Source organism: Bos grunniens, chromosome 14 (assembly GCF_055505025.1).
Source record: "Bos grunniens cultivar Pamir isolate PY7600 chromosome 14, Bosgru_T2T1.0, whole genome shotgun sequence".
In the NCBI taxonomy this organism is placed as follows: domain Eukaryota; kingdom Metazoa; phylum Chordata; class Mammalia; order Artiodactyla; family Bovidae; genus Bos; species Bos grunniens.
In genome coordinates, this window is record NC_141178.1 from 64,714,523 (window position 1) to 64,734,051 (window position 19,529).

Consider the following 19,529-nt stretch of genomic DNA (forward strand, 5'->3'; position numbering starts at 1 on the left):
CTCAGTATCCCAAAAACCTCTTCAACTTGTCCCCAACTCTAGGAAGAGGACTACATCCTTTAGTTCTGCATCTCTCTTATCACAGTATATTCTTTTGGCATTTGCCATTCTCTATCTCTTCTTTCCTTCTCTGGAGAAAGAAATGGCAACCCACTCCAGTATTCTTGCCTGGAAAATCTCATGGATGGAGCCTGGTAGGCTACAGTCCATGGGGTCGCAAAGAGTCAGACATGACTGAGTGAATTCACTTCACTTCACTTTACCTTTTCATATTAAATATTCTCTGATAAAATAATTGGTATAAGTTTTATATTCCTGACCAGGTCCTGACATACTTTTGAATTTGGTGATGACAATTTCTCTATTAGTAGAAACATATTTCTGCATTAATTAAACAGCAGCTTATCACAACAAGTAAAATACTGTGAAGGATGCTTTAAAAAGAAAAGTTCTCTTAAGAACTATTATCACCTTCCATTTTTTCCTATTAATCAATACTTAACAATGAACTTACTTAACTTATATGCAGAAAACATCATAAGAAACACTGGGCTGGAAGAAGCACAAGCTGGAATCAAGATTGCTGGGAGAAATATCAGTAACCTCAGATATGCAGATGACACCACCCTTATGGCAGAAAGTGAAGAGGAACTAAAAAGCCTCTTGATAAAAGTGAAAGAGGAGAGTGAAAAAGTTGGCTTAAAGCTCAGCACTCAGAAAACCAAGATCATGGCATCTGGTCCCATCACTTCATGGGAAGTAGATGGGGAAACAGTGGAAACAATGTTAGACTTTGTTTTTTGGGGCTCCAAAATCACTGCAGATGGTGACTGCAGCCATGAAATTAAAAGACGCTTACTCCTTGGAAGGAAAGTTATGACCAACCTAGATAGCATATTAAAAATCTAAGACATTACTTTGCCAACAAAGGTCCGTCTAGTCAAGGTTATGGTTTTTCCTGTGGTCATGTATGGATGTGAGAGTTGGACTGTGAAGAAAGCTAAGCACCAAAGAATTGATGCTTTTGAACTGTGGTGTTGGAGAAGACTCTTGAGAGTCCCTTGGACTGCAAGGAGATCCAACCAGTCCATTCTAAAGGAGATCAGCCCTGGGATTTCTTTGGAAGGAATGATGCTAAAGCTGAAACTCCAGTACTTTGGCCACCTCATGCGAAGAGTTGACTCATTGGAAAAGACTCTGATGCTGGGAGGAATTGGGGGCAGGAGGAAAAGGGGACAACAGAGGATAAGATGGTTGGATGGCATCACTGACTCGATGGACGTGAGTCTGAGTGAACTCCGGGAGTTGGTGATGGACAGGGAGGCCTGGCGTGCTGCGATTCATGGGGTTGCAAAGAGTCGGACATGACTGAGCGACTGAACTGAACTGAACTGAACAATGAACTAGTTAATTATTCTTACTAATCTGTTAATTAGAAAATATTTACACAGCCTATAGCTTTGAATTTAATTTGTTGATTTTGATTTAACTCAGTGGGCCCTTAAATTTACATCACTTCATCTAGACCTATAAATCAATTCACTTCTTTCATTCATTAGTGTTAAAAATACTGCAACATAAAAGCTGCTTGGTTTGGAATTTCTAATTGTAAATTTGTCTTTGGTGAAAATATAGAAGATAAAAAGACGTTTAAACCTCTGAATATTCTAACAGAATCTGAAATTATATTAAAGTGAATGGATAAATTTAAATGAAACAGAAAACTAGGAGAAATATAATAAGTTTTTTATTTAAATACTTCAACTGGGTCCCCAAAAATTTCAGATAGCAAAGAGGCCTTATGTGTCACAGAATAGACAAAGAGAGGCATAGAAATTAAAAATGGAGTTGAGCTACATACAGGGAAAAATACAGAAAGCAGTATTTTTTCTCATTTTAATGTTTCTAAGATTGGTAAGTGAATTATAATTTATATGCTCATCTAATATAGAACTTCTTTATTTTCCCTTAGAACATATTATTAAATTGCTGTTGTATTTTAGCATTTAAATATATCTTAGAGTCAAGGAAATGTGATAAATACAAATTTGCACATGTACTTTGTATATAATTCTTTATCAATCATTTCATATATATTTTAAAGTTTTCCTATCCCTTTACTCTTATGATATGACTGATTGATAGCACATATCTGGTATATTTTTTTCACCATAGGTCTTCTGTAGTAAGAAATTAATGTGACTTACTACAGTAAGGAAAGAAATACAAAACTAAAAAAAAAAAAAACTTAAAATGGAAGGATATAATTTGGAAGAGTTTAAATATGTATAACTTTCCATGAACCCTGATTTTCTACAAATGTATTTTCCCTCCCCAGTTATTAGAATTTAAATTTCATGAATTAATCATGCTTAGTAAATTCCATTTGAAGAACTAAAGCCCTTCCATTGAAAAGTATAAAGAATTAGTTACAATTATTTAAAGTAGATTATCTAACATTTTATTCCTTCAACTTAATGATTTTCAGATTTTCACATATCTCGGGGATGCAGGCTCCATTACATTGCAAAGATTATGAAAAGATTTGTGTAATGATCTTTCTTTATATTATGACTTGCATCAACAAGATTTTGAGTTAGGTTTTAATAAACTTGTGTTTCTCTTAGAACTGACAGGAAATTTTGGGATAAATTTCAGTTGAGAAAGATAAAAAAATGAGTAAAACATTGCCTTCTTGAAGCCTAAAATCTAATGGATCAAACTGACATGAAAACACCAGAACAACAACAACAACAAAAAAGTCCTAATAGAATATACAAGAAAGAAAAGAACAAATGACTTGTTGTATGAGTATAAGAGAGGAAGACAGTCATTCTGCCTGGAGGCTCAGAAGGGATTTCAAAGAGAAGAGGCATATTTTCCCACAATATTATCAGCACAGTTCATTCTATACATTACTATATATAGTAATGGGCTAACATGGCAAATTTTATGTCATATACATTTTTTTAAAATTGGAGCTGGATTTAGAAAAGGCAGAGGAACCAGAGATCAAATTGCCAGCATCCATTGGATCATCAAAAAAGCAAAAAAAGTTCCAGAAAAACATCCACTTCTGCTTTATTGACTATGCCAAAGTCTTTGACCATGTGGATCACCACAAACTATGGAAAATTCTTCAAGAGATGGAAACACCAGACCACTTGACCTGTCTCCTGAGAAATCTGTATGCAGGTCAAGAAGCAACAGTTAGAACTGGACATGGAACAACAGACTGGTTCCAAATCAGGGAAGGAGTACATCAAGGCTGTATATTGTCACCCTGCTTATTTAGCTTATATGCATAGTACATCATGCGAAATGCCGGGTGGGATGAAGCACAAGCCAGAATCAAGATTGCTGGGAGAAATATCAATAACCTCAGATATGCAGATGACACCATCCTTATGGCAGAAAGCAAAGAAGAACTAAAAAGCCTCTTGATGAAAGTGAAAGTGGAGAGTGAAAAAGTTGGCTTAAAACTCAACATTCAGAAAAATAAGATCATGGCATCGGGTCCCATCACTTCATGGTAAGTAGATGGGGAAACAATGGAAACAGTGACAGACTTTATTTTTTTGGGCTCCAAAATCACTGCAGATGGCGACTGAAACCATGAAATTAAAAGACGCTTGCTCCTTGGAAGAAAAGCTATGACCAACCTAGACAGCATATTAAAAAGCAGAGACATGACTTTGCCACAAAGGTCCATCTTGTCAAAGCTATGGTTTTTCTAGTAGTCATGTATGGATGTGAGAGTTGGACTATAAAGAAGGTGAGCACTGAAGAATTGATGCTTTGAACTGTGGTGCTGGAGAAGACTCTTAAGAGTCCCTTGGACTGCAAGGAGATCCAACCAGTCCATCCTAAAGGAGACCAGTCCTGGGTGTTCATCGGAAGGACTGATGCTGAAGCTGAAACTCCAATGCCTTGGCCACGTGATATGAGGAGCTGACTCATTAGAAAAGACCCTGATGCTGGCAAAGATTGAAGGTGAGAGAAGGGGATGACAGAGGACCAGATAGTTGGATGGCATCACCGCCTCAGTGGACGTGAGTTTGAGCAAGCTCCAGGAATTGCTGATGGACAGGGAAGCCTGGTGTGCTGCCATTCATGGGGTTGCAAAGAGTCAGACGTGACTGAGTGACTGAACTGAACTGAACTGATTGCTTTATAATGTTTCGTTAGTCTGCTGTACAACAAGTGAAACAGCTAAATCTATTTATCTATCCTCTTCCTCTTGAGCCTCCCTCCCAAGTGGAAAGGAAGAGTCAACTTTGATCAAAAGGGCTTTTTCAGTGCCTCTTAGTTCATACCATGCAATGAACTATCAAACTCACTGAACATTTCACAGACATTTTTATATATTTAATAAGAAAGTGGGAAATGTCAATTTAATTGAACAAAAATGTATAGAATCCATAAAATGCTAAGAACTCTAATTATAACTACTGATACAGTGAAGACATTTTCCACAAAGAACTGAGAGTTTATCTGAAGATGCTTAGTGTTAGAGAATCTGTCTATCTTCATCTATATTCATGGGAAAAGTCAGTATGAAAACTTTGAATTCTGTTTTAATAATATTAGAAAAGAGGCTTTGTTCATTTCCACGCCTACTACACTTATAAGAGGACTTTCCTGGTGACTTAGTGGTAAAGAACTTGTCTGCCAATCCAGGAGATGCAAGTTTGATCCCTGGCTCAGGAAGATCCCCTGGAGAAGGAAAAGACAACCCACTCCAGTATTCTTGCCTGGGATATCCCATAAACAGAAGGAGCCTGGTGGACTACATTCCATGGTGTTGCAAAAAAGTCAGTCATGACCTAAGAAATAAACAACAACAACCACTTACAGACCCACTCTGGCCAAGAAGAGTTACTGGGGGAGCCAGGAAACGGACTCAAAAACCAAAAAAAATGAGCACCTAATAAAAGTGTCATTGAGTCCTAAGCAAAGTTATAATTCTGAGGTCTAGCTTTTTGATTTTTAAAAAGGTTTCTTCTTGTTTTTGACCTCCCTGTATAATCTTGCCATTAATCTTCAGTTTATGGTGAACTAGTTCTTGCCAATAAATAGCTTTCTAGTTAAGAAATGAGTGGCTCTGGTGCTCACTCTCACTTTCTTTGGTTGTCTTTGTAATGTGGTTTTTCCCTCTCTTAACCCTTGCTTGCAATTGATTTTATGGAAAAAGATTCAGAGCAACTCATACTCTCTTGTCTGTGAGAGAAGGAGAATTTACAAGGTTTGCGTCAGAGGAGAGTTATCAGTTGGCCAAGTGCTTCTAAGTCATTTTCCAATTGAAATAAGAAATATCCTTTACAAGTCATTGTAAAAACTTCTTCTGTCCAAGGCTACCATTCTCAGTATTTAAATTTGCCCCCTAGAGCACATCTGTCTGCCTTTTTTCACAAGCCCCATTCCCTCAGCACTAATGAGAACCTTATGCCATCCAGTCTAAGAGCAGGGTTTGGAGCCGTTTTTCCCCAATTAATGTAAAGCATGTCAATCTGGGCCCTATGGAGTATGACTGGCTTTTCTTACTGCTGAATCTGGCTCCTAGGTGGTTTTGTATCAGCTTGAAGGTTTCATCTCTTAGTATCATATTGATTCTTAATTCCCTTCTTTCAGAATCCAGTGAGATGTATTTGATTTTCTGAGAGGCTAAGCTTCTTCTCATATCCTGGTGAGATCTATAAGAGATAAAGGTGAGCTTTGTGAAGAAGAAAAAGTCCTTCTGCAAATGCCTGTCTTTTCCTTAGTCTTAGAAAATGATTTTGTTTGGTAAGTGATTAAAGCTGGTCTGGATGGCGAGCAAACACAGGAGTAGATTTATAGCCTCGAAAACAATGCTTTCCAAGATTTCCTTTCAGAAAGCATGGCCCACGGGCATCCCTTTTATTGAGCTGAGTCTCTAAGGAGTTGCTTCAGAAGCAAAGGTTTAAGCTTCTTTCCTAAGAGATCTTGACATTTTATGGTTTTCTATGAAAATATTGAGGACTAAATAGTCAGGAATCCTTGTCGCCTTTCCTTCTCTGAGTTGTAGGTGTGCTTTGCCTCACAGCAAAGTCAGCTACTTTTATTCTTGTGATTTTATATTATCTCTGCATTATCTCCTCAGTTTACTGTGTCAACAGCCATAACCCCACAGACCTGTTCTGGGGAAAAAATGAGGAAAATTCTACATATTCATGTTTTGGGATGTAATAATGTAGCATTTTGGGGGGGCATTAGTTCTAAAAGGTCTTGTAGGTCTTCATAGAACCGTTCAACTTCAGCTTCTTCAGTGTTACTGGTTGGGGCATAGACTTGGATTACTGTGATATTGAATGGTTTGCCTTGGAAATGAACAGAAATCATTCTGTTGTTTTTGAGATTGCATCCAAGTACTGCATTTTGGACTCTTTTGTTGACCATGATGGCTACTCCATTTCTTCTGAGGGATTCCTGCCCGCAGTAGTAGATATAATGGTCATCTGAGTTAAACTCATCCATTCCAGTCCATTTTAGTTCGCTGATTCCTAGAATGTCGACATTCACTCTTGCCATCTCTTGTTTGACCACTTCCAGTTTGCTTTGATTCATGGACCTGACATTCCAGGTTCCTATGCAATATTTCTCTTTACAGCATCGGACCTTGCTTCTCTCACCAGTCACATCCACAGCTGGGTATTGTTTTTGCTTTGGCTCCATCCCTTCATTCTTTCTGGAGTTATTCCTCCACTGATTTCCAGTAGCATACTGGGCACCTACTGACCTGGGGAGTTCCTCTTTCAGTATCCTATCATTTTGCCTTTTCATAGTGTTCATGGGGTTCTCAAGGCAAGAATACTGAAGTGGTTTGCCATTCCCTTCTCCAGTGGACAACATTCTGTCAGATCTCTCCGCCATGACACACCCATCTTGTGTTGCACCATGGGCATGGCTTAGTTTCATTGAGTTAGACAAGGCTGTGGTCCTAGTGTGATTAGATTGACTACTTTTCTGTGAGTATGGTTTCAGTGTGTGTGCCCTCTGATGCCCTCTTGTAACACCTACTGTCTTACTTGAGTTTCTCTTACCTTGGGCGTGGGGTATCTCTGGCTGCTCCAGCAAAGCACAGCTGCTGCTCCTTACCTTGGATGAGGGGTATCTCCTCACCGCCGCCCTTCCTGACCTTCAACCTGGGGTAGCTCCTCTAGGCCCTCCTGTGCCCTCGCAGCCACCGCTCCTCAGGCATGGGGTAGCTCCTCCCGGCCAGCGCCCTTGGCCTTGGGTGTGGGGGTGTGGGGTAGCTCCTCCCCACCGCCGCCCCTGACCTCGGACTTGGGTAGCTCCTCTCAGCTGTTCCTGCGCCATTGCATCCTGGCACTCTCAGTCACTGCCCCTGACCTCGGACGTGGGGTAACTCCTCTTGGCCGCCACCCTTCAGGTATGGGGTCCTCCCGGCTTCTGCCCTGACCTCTGATATGGGGTAGCTCCTCTCGCCCACTCTTAGTGTGCTGGTTGCAGCCAAGAGCTGACTGTGGCTCAGATCATGAACTCCTTATTGCCAAATTCAGACTGAAATTGAAGAAAATAGGGAAAACCACTAGACCATTCAGATATGACCTAAATCAAATCCCTTATGATGATACAGTGGAAGTGAGAAATAGATTTAAGGGCCTAGATCTGATAGATAGAGTGCCTGATGAACTATGGAATGAGGTTCGTGACATTGTACAGGAGACAGGAATCAAGACCATCTCCATGGAAAAGCAATGCAAAAAAGCAAAATGGCTGTCTGGGGAGGCCTTACAAATAGCTGTGAAAAGAAGAGAAGTGAAAAGCAAAGGAGAAAAGGAAAGATATAAGCCTCTGAATGCAGAGTTCCAAAGAATAGCAAGAAGAGATCAGAAAGCCTTCCTAAGTGATAAATGCAAAGAAATAGAGGAAAACAACCGAATGGGAAAGACTGGAGCTCTCTTCAAGAAAATTAGAGATACCAAGGGAACATTTCATGCAAAGATGGGTATGGGCCTAACAGAAGCAGAAGATATTAAGAAGAGGTGGCAGGAATACACAGAAAAACTGTACAAAAAACATTTTCACGACCCAGATAATCACGATGGTGTGATCACTCATCTAGAGCCAGACATCCTGGAATGTGAAGTCAAGCGGGCCTTAGAAAGCATCACTATGAACAAAGCTAGTGGAGGTGATGGAATTCCAGTTGAGCTATTTCAAATCTTGAAGATGATGCTGTGAAAGTGTTGCACTCAATATGCCAGCAAATTTGGAAAACTCAGCAATGGCCAACAGGACTGGAAAAGGTCAGTTTTCATTCCAATCCCAAAGAAAGGCAATGCCAAAGAATGCTCAAACTACCACACAACTGCACTCATCTCACATGCTAGTAAAGTAATGCTCAAAATTCTCCAGGCCAGGCTCCAGCAATATGTGAACCATGAACTTCCAGATGTTCAAGCTGGTTTTAAAAAGGCAAAGGAATCAGAGATCAAATGGCCAACATCTGCTGGATCGTGGCAAAAGCAAGAGAGTTCCAGAAAAACATCTATTTCTGCTTTATTGACTATGCCAAAGCCTTTGACTGTGTGGTTCACAAGAAACTGTGGAAAATTCTGAAAGAGATGGGAATACCAAACCACCTGACCTGCCTCTTGACAAACCTATATGCAGGTCAAGAAGCAACAGTTAGAACTGGACATGAAACAACAGACTGGTTCCAAATAGGAAAAGGAGTATGTCAAGGCTGTATATTGTCACCCTACTTGTTTAACTTATATGCAGAGTACATCATGAGAAACGCTGGACTGGAAGAAATACAAGCTGGAATCAAGATTGCTGGGAGAAATATCAGTAACCTCAGTAATGCAGATGACACCACCCTTATGGCAGAAAGTGAAGAGGAACTCAAAAGCCTCTTGATGAAAGTGAAAATGGAGAGTGAAAAAGTTGGCTTAAAGCTCAGCATTCAGAAAACGAAGATCATGGCATCCGGTCCCATCACTTCATGGGAAATAGATGGGGAAATAGTGGAAACAGTGTCAGACTTTGTTTTTTGGGGCTCCAAAATCACTGCAGATGGTGACTTCAGCCATGAAATTAAAAGACGCTTACTCCTTGGAAAGAAAGTTGTGACCAACCTAGATAGCATATTCAAAAGCAGAGACATTACTTTGCCAACAAAGGTCGGTCTAGTCAAGGCTATGGTTTTTCCTGTGGTCATGTATGGATGTGAGAGTTGGACTGTGAAGAAAGCTGAGCGCCAAAGAATTGATGATTTTGGACTGTGGTGTTGGAGAAGACTCTTGAGAGTCCCTTGGACTGCAAGGAGATCCAACCAGTCCATTCTAAAGGAGATCAGCCCTGGGATTTCTTTGGAAGGAATGATGCTAAAGCTGAAACTCCAGTACTTTGGCCTCCTCATGTGAAGAGTCAACTCATAGGAAAAGACTCTGATGCTGGGAGGGATTGGGGGCAGGAGGAGAAGGGGACGATAGAGGATGAGATGGCTGGATGGCATCACTGACTTGATGGCCGTGAGTCTGGGTGAACTCCGGGCATTGGTGATGGACAGGGAGGCCTGGCGTGCTGCAATTTATGGGGTTGCAAAGAGTCGGACACGACTGAGCGACTGAACTGAACTGAACTGAATGTAGCATCAGGGAAAAATAAAACCAGTCTTCTTGTCTTTCCCAAATATCAAGAAAGGTAAGAGAAAGAAAGATGTCACTTGAGGAGAGCCTGTCTGTCTTTACTGTTTTAGGATTTTGCATATAAATATTTTTACTAACTCAATGTAAAATTTTGAACTTTGCTCCAAGGAAAAGTGCAACATTTGAAGTGTTTTGGATTGTTCAGAAAATTCTAATCACTGAAGACATTTCCTTATGGATCATTGCTTTCCCATAATGTAGACTGTTACCTGCTTCACCCTCCAGAATGTGATCTCTATTAGAACAAGAAGCGTTTTGTTTATTTGATATTATCTATAGTGCCTAACATAGAATGTGCCAGGTAAACAGCAAGTTTAATAAATTCTGGTTCAATCGAAAAATCCTGTTCAATTGTTGATTTCTTTTTGCAGAATTGAACAAATGCAAGTTTATTTTTTTTTACATAAAAATGAATCTAATTCAATTCTCTGTCACCCCCTATCTAACTCAAGAATGAGGGTGATGGAATGTGCTTTAATGCTACTATTTGTGTGTCTCCAGACCAAATTGTGATTTTCCTGAGTGTAAGAACCATGTCTATTTCAAATATATGTCCCCAGCACTGAAGATGTCCATGTAATACTTGCTAAGTAAAGGAAGAGAATGATCAGACAGGATAAATTCATGGTTCTTACCAAGGGTTAAACTCCTGACATATGCATTAGCACAAAAATACGTAGGCACAGTAATAGATCTGACAGTTATGGCCCATTAATTGAAATAGCATAAAGAGTAGATGCTATCATGAATCTATGTGGTCCATTTTATGACCCATTGTCCTTGCCTTAAACTCATCTTTGAAGTGTTTCAGTATTAAAATACACTTTGTGTAAGTATCAACTAGACTCAGCAGCATGAGATGTCTGGGGAACAGGCAATGAACAAAGCAGAAATAAATTGCCAGCATCTGAATTTTTTTCTTGCTCTGTCCTGTTTGCCTCAACTGTTCTCTTGTGAGAAAGATCTTTCATTTCATGGTGAGAATAGCTTCCCCGATAGCTCAGTGGTAAAGAATCTGCCTGCAGTGCAGGAGATGTGGGTTTGATCCCCAGGTGGGGAAGATCCTCAGGAGAAGGAAGTGGCAATCCACTCCACTATTCTTGGCTGGGAAATACCATGGACAGAGGAGCCTGGCAGGCTACAGTCCCTGGGGTTGCAAAAAAAAGCCAGATGGGATTTAGTGAATAAATAACAACAACAACATTGAGTAATTGCATTGTGTCTGATGATATGTTAAGAACTTTACATGAACACCCTGTGTAATTCTCAACTCACACTTATGACATAAGTAGTAATATAACCTCTTATAAAGAGAAATAGAACAGAAGCTTTGAGTGTTCGAGTATCTTATCCATAGCATAGCAAAAAGCAGGGTTGAAATTGAAACACGTTTATTCCTCTGATATTGCAGTGAAAAGCCCTGTGCATGAGCACATGGACTTATGAAGAAGATAGAAAAAGTCAATTATGCCTCAGCTTGTGCCTCGTGCTCAGTTGTATCCAACTCTTTGGACCTCATGGACTGTTGACACATCAAGTTGATGCATCATAGGTGCTCAATAAAGGTTGATGCATCATAGGGAAGTTGACTCATCACAGGTGCTCAATAAAAGATTGATCACATGGGGCAGGCTGCCTCCAGATGCAACGAGGTGAGATGATTCACTGTAAGTCTTTAAATTGGAGTTGAACAAATCTTTTAGAAGATATTGAGGAGGGGGTCTTTGTACCACAAGAGTGAAATTAAATAATCTCTATGTGGGCTTCCCTCGTGGCTCAGATTGTAAAGCGTCTGTCTGCAACGCTGGAGACCCAGGTTCAATCCCTGGGTTGGGAAGATCCCCTGGAGAAGGAGATGGCAACCCACTCCAGTACTCTTGCCTGCAAAATCCCATGGACAGAGGAGCCTGGTAGGCTACAATCCATGGGGTCGCAAAGAGTCAGACACGACTGAGTGACTTGACTTGACTTGATGTGGTTTCCAAATCTGTGATCTAATTAGCTTACAATTACATGACAATCTATATATTTTAGGAAAAAATAAGAGAGGAGGAAATATTAAAGAGGGAGTGAGAGGGAGAAAAAGAAAAAGAGAGGGAAGTGCAGGATCTAATATTCAGTTATTTCTGAAAGCCAGGAGTAAATAGCCTCAGATCAGATCAGATCAGATCAGATCAGTTGCTCAGTCGTGTCCGACTCTTTGCGACCCCATGAATCACATCACGCCAGGCCTCCCTGTCCATCACCAACTCCTGGAGTTCACCCAGACTCACCTCCATCGAGTCAGTGATGCCATCCAGCCATCTCATCCTCTGTCGTCCCTTCTCCTCCTGCCCCCAATCCCTCCCAGCATCAGAGTCTTTTCCAATGAGTCAACTTTTCGCATGAGGAGGCCAAAGTACTGAAGTTTCAGCTTTAGCATCATTCCTTCCAAAGAAATCCCAGGGCTGATCTCCTTCAGAATGGACTGGTTGGATCTCCTTGCAGTCCAAGGGACTCGCAAGAGTCTTCTCCAACACCACAGTTCAAAAGCATCAATTCTTCGGTGCTCAGCCTTCTTCACAGTCCAACTCTCACATCCATATATGACCATAGCATAAACTCTTACAAATTTGCCAAGCCTGCTTTGAAGGGTCATCCTACCTTGAAGAGCTTCCCTAGTGGCTCAGAAGGTAAAGCGTCTGCCTGCAATGCAGGAGACCTGGGTTCGATCCCTGGGTCAGGAAGATCCTCTGGAGAAGGAAATGGCAACCCACTCCAGTACATTTGCCCAGAAAATCCCATGGGTGGAGGAGCCTCCAGTTCAGGAGGCTACAGTCCATGGGGTCGCAAAGAGTCGGACACGACTGAGCGACTTCACTTTCCTACCTTGAAGGGAGGTAGCAAGGAATAAATCTCCAATTTATAGAAGAAGTTAAAGCAATGACGGAAATAGCCAAGCCACCCAGGATTCCTCCAAATAATTCATAATTAACTTCTCTACAAACCCCCCTTTCCCTATTGCCACATGTAATGCAATGAAAACCAGCACAAAGCTGTCTAACCCCTCAGGGTCAGTGGAGTTCTTCAGGAGTTTCAGAGTTTAGAAACCAAGTCAACTGTCAGCCAACTTTGTCAAATAGGTTTTAGGTTATGTTTGGTATATATTCATTCGGACAGCTGAGAATCAGTGCTCACTTTGCTCTTCCTCGGCCAATTTTGTGCAACATATATCTGCTTCTGTGCTGACCTCGGTTGACATTTACTCAGAGCTTTTGGGTCTTCTTCCAAAAGAAGAGGATCTAGACCATTTCAATAAAATTAATTAAGCTAGCTCATGTTGCATAGATTACAAAGAACTATATATTTTCTTACTCCACCAAGTAATTGGCTGCTTTTCTTATTTTGTTTTGATTAAATTGCCTTCAGCAAAGAAAAATCTCTTTGATTTAGATTTTTGAAAGAGATATCATCCCATCTAACTTGGCCCTAACTCCAAGGAACTCCCAACTTCTTAGCATGTAACGCCACTTCCCCTTAACTGTTATCTTTATTGCCAGCCAATTGGATGTCTTGATCATAACTGATTTCTTTGGGACCATGACTTGATTAAAATTCCAACTGCTGAGTGATTCAGGCAGGGAGGCCTTGTCCATTGACTAGCAAGATGCATGAAGTGTATATGAATCTTTCCCCCACCCTGGGGAACTTCGCTCTCCACAAGTCAATTATAAATGTCCAATGAGCTTAGAGCTAAGGTTCAGAAAAATAACAAAAATTCAATGTTCAACTAAGAACATGCACACTTGTATTAAAACAATAAAATTTTAGAATAGTGAAAGCTCATATATTAAACTGCACTTTTTAAAGTTACTGATCGGCTATCATTTGCAGGGTGCTGTGGAAGATGCTATGCTATGACATCCAGATCTCCCCTTAGCATGAGGTACTTACTGCTTAGTTGCTGTGAGTATTGGCTGCTGTCAACTCATAGCTGATTACTCTGAGAATTGTCTCAGTTGAAGGAAGTTTGCCCAAGTTGGCAGGCCCTCAGGCCGGCTTGGCAAGAATATAATGGCTTGCTTCTTTTGCCTCAAAGTGGTATAACTCTGAAGCTCATTTCAGAGCTTCTTGGGTGATGAGCAAGGTCTCCACTGAAATCGTCTTTCACCACTCAGCATTTTTCCTCTGGCCAGTTGTGCTTTCCTACCCCTTTGGAGTCTTGTTACAAACACTATTGCTCAATAATCTCTTGCTTATAAATCTCCATCTTGGAGTTGTTTCCCAAGGAATTTTATCTAACAAAAATACTCTTCTAGATACTAGATGGTATTTAGAGATGGTTTTGCTTACAATAGTGGATACTTAGACGCCTCTGCTTACTCGCAATGGTCTGGGAGAGACATGATAAGTAACTGACTACTCTCTAAAAAAGAAGCCCATTTCTCCCCTCTGCAATGCAGAATTCTGCTGTCTCTTTTCTTTGCTTTCATGGTGCTCTCTGCAAACTTATGCTTCTATTCTACTCATTCTATTCTCATTTTGTTGTTGTAAGTCTCTTGCAAAAAGTTGTGAGTGTTCTGGAGACAAGGATTTATTTTAGCACCGACTTCAATACAGAAATGAAGTGTGAAAGTCGCTCAGTCGTGTCCAACTTTTTGCAACCCCATATACAGTCCATGGAATTCTCCAAGCCAGAATACTGGAGTAGGTAGCCCTTTCATTCTCCAGGGGATCTTCCCAACCCAGGGATTGTACCCAGGCCTCCTGCATTGCAGGCAGATTCTTTACCGGATTCTTTACCTAGTAGCTGAGCCACTAGGAAATGTAGTAGGTCCTAAGCAATTTGTGTTGAAAAAGGAAGGAATGATTGAACAAAAAAGGTAAGACAATTTGAAAGTTGAATGCAAAAAATATGTCTATAGAATAGCAAAAATTCAGAGAAGAGGTGGAATTTGGATTCAGTCTTGAAATTTAGCAGGTTTGGGGCATATGCATATTTCAAACTGAGAAAGCAACTTTGACTGTCACATGGAAGTAAGTGATTAAGTCAGGTATTTGTGTCATAATACTGACAGCCTATTCAATTCTAATTAAAAAACAAACAAAAAAAAACAAGAAGCCTTGGGCCTTCCCTGGCCATCCAGTGGTTAAGATTCCATGCTCCCAGTGCAGGGGGAATGGGTTCAATCCCTGGTCAGAGAATTAGGATCCTGCATGCCAGGGCAAATAAATAAATATATAGTAAAATAAAAATAGAGCTGCTTAAAAAAAAAAAAAAAAGAAACAAGGAGTCTTGACAGAAATACAACAAAATATTTCTTAGAATTGGTAGTCAGTATTTCAACAGCATTACGTGAGGGCTTAGGACCAGAAACTCTAATATGAGAAATGTCAGTCACTTGGATTGTTTCTCTAGAAAAGCAAGCTCCCCATCTCTATTTGTCTGCTCACTCTTCTATTTCTTTGCAAACCCTGTCTTCAGACCACTTTGACCTCTCAAGAACTGAATAGAGATTGTATGAGACTGTGAGTACATGAAGAGAGATAATCTTCCCAGCAGGATCAGATATCAATTTCTGATTCCATTTCCATGGTCAGCAGAGGTAGCGGGAGACACTTTGGAAATGGAGCATAAACTAGCTTATGAATGGGCAGAAGAGTGAATGTGGCAGATGGGGAGCTATGGGAAGCATTTGCTAATGGGCAAAGCTCTTTATGGTTAAAAAAATTCCCATTCTTAATAGTGGTTATCATTATCAAGTTCAACTACAATTTTCCTTGTTAAATTTTATAATCCAGCATGTGTCCGTGTATGTGTATGTGTGTCCGTGTATGTGTATGAGTGGTGTGTGTGTGTGTGTGTGTGTGTGTATGTGTGTGTAACAGGTTGGATTAAATATTTAAATTGTGGCAGCAGATTTCTGTCCAATATTATATGTGTTTTAAACTAACCATTCCTTGAGTGCATTTAATGCTAGAGAGGGGAAGTCACGTTAAATAGAGGACCTTGCTTTGTAAGATCACTTTGTCCAGGCTAAAGAGTTGCCACATGTAAACCTCAAAATGGACAGATTTCAAAACAAGCAGCATCTGTAGCAGTTTTATATGTGCCAAGACCCAAATATGAGAGTGAATCAAGCTTCACTTTTTGATCTTCAAAACCCTAGACTTCCATGTGTCAGTGATAGAAGCTCTGGGGGAGCAGTGACACATAAAATACTACCATGTGTTAAGTGCTGTGACAGAGAGGAAAGATCGAAGTGCACTGGGTGCAGCTCTCCCTGTAAAGGTCAAAGATGTCTCAATAGAAGAGGCAACACCGGATCTTTAGTAACAAGAAGCATCGGCCACATGGAGAAGTTGGGGAGGAGAGGTCAACAAACGGACCAGTGTGTGCAAGGCCAGAGCATCACAAAACATCAAAAAATGTTTGAATAATGGGGAAAAAAACTAGTAGCAGAAACCAAATAGGTTATTTGTGTGTGTGTGAGCAAGGTAAAGAACAGATAGAAGAATGAGACAGTAAGGGGGATGTTGCCGAAAGTCATGGAGGATATGTGACCTCCAGTTGACCCACAAGCTAGAACCCAGCACTTGGAGCCTTCTTGTCCCCTGACCTGTCCTTGGAACATCCTCTCTGCCCACCATTCCTGCAGTGGGAGGTGTTTTTCAAGGACATAGTCTTTTTTTTTTTTTTTTTTGGTCCCATCCTGTGGCACTTGGGATCTTAGTTCCCCAACCAGGGATCCAACAATGCCCCCTGCATTGGGAGTGTGAAGTTCTAAACACTGAGTCACCAGGGAAGTCCTAACAAGGTTATAGTCTTGAGAGAGAAAGATTAAATGAGTTAATATATGTGAAGAAACACATATATTTGGAACAAAGCCTGGCACATACTAAGTATTAGGTAAGTTTTCCTTACTATTGGAAGGTGGATTTTAAAATGCTTTCATTTCCTGCCTCCTTTTCAACACCATTTGGAGCAGATACAGTTCTTCCTTTCTCCCTTACTGTTTCTCTGTGTCTTTCAAACAAACCCTCTCTTGGGAAGACATCTTCCAGATAAATGATTTGACTCACTTGAAGAATGTCACTTCCTGCCAGGGGCTCAGGACAATTCTGAGTGAGCGACCCTCAGTGACTCACGTTTCACAACACAGTCCTTCCCTCTTGCAGCTCTCAGGTTGTAGCCAAACCTAGAGGAACAAAAGGTTTCAGGTCAAACGACTGGAAATGCTAATCGTAATGCTAATGATAACTTTGGCACCTCCTTGTATGTGTAGTCTTATACATTTCAGTAGACCTTATCCATACATAGGTCTTGTCTTCCCAAAGAATTTTTCATGGGCAAACTCCTCTCTACTTCCCTATACACCAGAATACCTTTCACACTGTTGGTTTAAAGCAGGTGTCCAGCAATACAAGCCAAATAACACTCAGTTGTAAAGTTTTGGATTGGAGAATCACGTTGACTGATTTATATATACAGTTTATCTATATGTTCCATTGCATTGTGTTTAAAAGTTTCAAAGTCGGGACTTCCCTGGCTCCCAAAGCAAGAAGCCTAAGTTCGATCCCTGATCAGGGAGCTTGATTCCATATGCTGCAACTAAGACCCAGTGCAGTCAAATAATTTTTTTTTTTTTTAAGTTTCAAGGTCTCCCATTTCCTTGAACCACAAAACTTAAATTTCTGCAGACATTCCACAATCTGCACAATCAATTCTACTTCACCTGAACAGTTTAATATAACCAGAACATAACTGCTGATGTTTCTTGATTGTTTACTAGGTCGTGAGCATTGTTTCAAAAAATTTACCTTAATTTTGCTATTTATTAGTCGTAAAAAGCAACAAGTTAGCTAGGTCGTGTTTTTATCACCTTACAGAGTATAAAAAAGAGGCACAGATTTTTAAAGAAACATGCCCAATTTACTTACCAGTTCAGCAAATGGGGCTAGAATTTGACATTTCCCCAGCCCCCAAAGGGGCTCTCCTGGTGGCTCAGCAGTAAAAAATCCACTTGCAATGCAGGAGTCACGGGACACATGGGTTCCATCCCTGGGTTGGGAAGATCCCCTGAAGGAGAACATGGAAACCCACTCCAGTTGTCCTTGCTAGGAAAATCCCATGGACAGAGGAACCTGGTGGATTATGGACTATGGGGTCACAAAATGTTGGACACAAATGAAGTGAGTGAGCATGCTCGCAACCCCCAAGGTTGCTTCCAGCTTTTCCTACTGAATAATCATCCCAGTGCATCCACTGGCAAGTTAATCTTTTTCAGATATGTACGGTCATTATTCTTCTCTCCATAAAGTTTCCTTGACAATAAAAGTCAGGATATATTGAAGCCTCTCTTGATATCTACTACTAGAAGATTCCTCCCAATATGTGAACCATATAGATTTTCTCTCTGTCTAAATGCATCTTCTGAATTATCATTTGTTTAGTTAAATACTCTCACGTATTGTTATACATGTTCTACTGAGAGTTTCCTTTGCTAGGCTTGTCTGCTTGGAAATTTGTCCTTCCTCCACTTTAATGGAGCCTAGAGCTAAATCCATATTCAATATTCAATACAGACAGAAAGTGGTAGATTCTCAGAGTGTTACCATAAGCACCCTGGATCCTGAATTCTCTATCAAATAGCAACCTGGTGAGATGATTCACTCATAACACTGAAACATCTTTATTTCCTGTCTGTGCAGCTCATGATGGCAACTGTGGGCACAAGAGTGGATTGCCAGACCTCCATGAATTGAGGGAGGCATACACATGTGACAGGCATACTTTGGTGTGGTTAAATGACACCTATGTTAGAGTGACATATGAATTTCCACGGGAGTGAACAGGAAAAATAAATCAGTCATATTTAGAGACTCTATGCCTTTTCCAATACCTGTTCTATTCTAGAAAATAGGCAGTTTGGAGAAGACACAACAAAAAGCATGGAGTCACAATGAGTAAGGTACATGCATCTTCTCTAGAAACAAAAGCTATTTAGCAGCCTGTCTGAAGTTTGCTTTCTCTCTCAGCTCCAGGGTAAAGGTCTGAATTTCTTAACTACTGCATCCACTGTATCACTGCATCCAGTGCGCCTGTCAGAAGTCCCTTTGGTAGCAGTTAGCATTTATTTTACAAGCCTTCTCTTGGGAGAAGTTTTGACTGGAGTAAGCTAAAGAAGAGAGTGGGGAAAAATAAATGGCTTCAAAGTTGAACAAACAAGGAAACTCTATGAAATCATAAAGCAAACTAATCCATGGTAGAGATGTTTGTCCAAAAACTTCCATTGCTTTTATATCTGATGTTTTTCACCTAGACGTGAGGCCAAGAATCCTTGCTACCACTCACCGATTCTTCCTTGTAAAGTAACACACACAATAAAAACTCAGGAACTGCTTTGTTACAAGGTTGGCATGTGGGTAATCAAATTTCATATGGACTTTAGCAAAAAAGTATATACAGCTGCTCAAAAATAACAAATGAGCATATGTCAAGAATCAAACAGAAACCAGAGCTGTAAAAGAGAGAACGTCAGAGATTCATGCTTTTAAGCACGTTTATGATGAAGAGGATTAGGTTAGAAAAAGCACTAGTCTGGTGGGCTTGAAACTGAATTGTAATTTAGCTTGGACTCCAATCTGTCCCCCCTGCCAACTGTATATTCACTTCTGTCAGTGACCTTCTGCCACTTGAACGGAGTTAAGAGCACATGGGGGCATAGGGTTACAGAAGAAAAGGCAGGGGTTGATCTCAGTGGTTAGAATCATGAGGGGTTAGAATAGGAGTGTGAACGAGCAGGAAATTTTAAACATGGCCTGCAGGCCCTGTCACTTTGCATCATGTCT

The 19,529-nt window shown here is 40.5% G+C and overlaps 1 pseudogene; it reads right to left on the bottom strand.

Moving 5' to 3' along the window:
• Window positions 1–19,529, bottom strand: part of LOC147359558 (metalloendopeptidase OMA1, mitochondrial-like) — a 171,255-nt pseudogene that overhangs the window by 90,184 nt on the left and 61,542 nt on the right.